Source organism: Triticum aestivum, chromosome 4A (assembly GCF_018294505.1).
Source record: "Triticum aestivum cultivar Chinese Spring chromosome 4A, IWGSC CS RefSeq v2.1, whole genome shotgun sequence".
NCBI lineage: Eukaryota > Viridiplantae > Streptophyta > Magnoliopsida > Poales > Poaceae > Triticum > Triticum aestivum.
The window spans coordinates 741,668,625-741,670,816 of NC_057803.1; positions in this window are offsets into that span (position 1 = coordinate 741,668,625).

The window sequence follows — 2,192 nt, forward strand, 5'->3', positions numbered from 1 at the left end:
GGGTTCTCTTTTAGTATGTCTACTAGCCTATTCATAACATCCTGGTCTAATTGATTGGTGGCCGCCTTACGATGATGTAGGTTAGGGTCGTGTCATAGAAATACAACTGCAGATGATCTGTACGGGAGCTAGGACCGAATGAATGGACATTATGGTAGATGGTGCCATGTGCTCGGAATGTGTACACCCCAGATTTCATGTTTGTGTAGTTTTCATCGAGGCTGACACCAAGGGTTGTGAAGGCGAAATGCCCGTTGAAGAACCGTATGTTCTCCCGAAAATGTCTAGAATCTGCATCCATGCTGGAACATAGCCTCATAAGCTCTGGGATTGGTTCCGGTTGCTTAAGCTGGATCTGGCCATTGAGACAGCAAAAGCCGTCAGTCTCAGACTCAAACTTCCTGGCCTTACAGTGTTTGCAATTTTCATTGAGCTTCAGGATGTGAGTGTTGTCTGGAATGTTTGAGTAGACAGTGTCAAATGGATCAATCTCACTGGGTTTAGCGCTAGACATGCTCGCTTCCTCGTCATCATCCAATATGTCATTATCGGATCCTAAGAGGTATTTGTTGGAAATCACGTTCAAAACAGAAACTATTAATACATCACACAACAATAAAGCTCCAAAGTGTCATAGTGTAGAGTTGGCGATACCTTCGTTGCAAAACACTCATCAATGAAGTCGTGTGTTTCCTGCTCATCGCCCATGGCGGGAGGGGCGCGCCCCCCACCCTCGTGGACAGGGTGTGGCCCCCCTGGTCTTCATCTTTGGCGAGGATTTTTTATTATTTATTCTGAAATATTCCGTGGAGTTTCAGGTCATTCCGAGAACTTTTGTTTTCTGCACATAAAAGAACACCATGGAAATTTTGCTGAAAACAGCGTCAGTCCGGGTTAGTTCCATTCAAATCATACAAGTTAGAGTCCAAAACAAGGGCAAAAGTGTTTGGAAAAGTAGATACGACGGAGACGTATCAACTACGGACATGATTTTAAGGTCCCCTTGTTTAAGTGCAAATGGGTCAATCTGTCAGGAGGCGGGGTACAGGTAGACCCACAGTACGGAATAACAACAGTGGATCTGAAAAATCTTGGGTACACTGACGAACCGTTCGTCCTAGCCAATGATGTGGCACAAGTTATCTATGTGAAGGACATGTCTACCAGACCGAGAAAAAGAAAAGATAAGGAAGTGAATACATCATACGATGAGCCAAAGCGCCACATAGTTCTTTCAGGAAAAAAGGGACATCATGGGAGTGGAGGGCAAGACAGACATGTCTGAAGATTATGAAAAGTTTCATGAAATTCCTCCCTTCAAAGTCAAGGCTGACCCCAACATCCTAATAAACGATGAAGATTATCCATGGTTACGGCGCAATAAGCAAATGACACAAGCGAAGAAAGAGTGAAGACTTTCACCCGCAACTATTATGATGATACCATGCCAACTTTGTAACATAAGAGTATGATACCATTGTCCGTTTTGTACATGCACATGCTATGTGGGTGAAATTATGATACCATGCCAACTTTCAACTTTTTCAGAGTTCATTTGAAATGCTTTACTGTCTTATGGTTCGGACCTCATAATACCATTAATCCCAGTTCGCTCCTTGTCAACTATGTTCTCACCAAGAACACTCTCAAGAGGGCAGCCACGTGGGCCATTGGTCCCGGTTCGTCTGGACCTTTTGGTCCCGGTTCCACGCATGAACCGGGACCAATGCGCCCCGCCCCTGGCCCATGACCGTCCCGGTTTAGTCCCACCTTGCCAACCGAAGGGCGCTCACACCGGTTTATAAGCCCGTCCCTCTCTGCCTTGTTGAGCTCCTCTCAAAGTGAAAATAGATGCCCCTATATAGGGAATTTGACCTAAATTCATAGTGAATTTCTCTAAAATTCATAGAAATTTATTATGAATTTAGGTTGAATTTTCTCTATAGGCGCATCTGTGTTCATTTTTTTAGTAAAGTTAATCACAAACTTGTGATTCACACAAATTTCAAAGAATTCAAATTTTAACTATTCAAATTTAAAAACTAATGGCACTAACAGAAAGTTTATAATTGTGCTGACCTAAAAGTAAAAAGAATTAAAAATAAAGCAAAAAAAAAAGAAAATAAATAATGCAGAAAACAAAACAAAAAAACTGGAAACAAAATAAAAATAGCAACAATAAGTATTTTGTT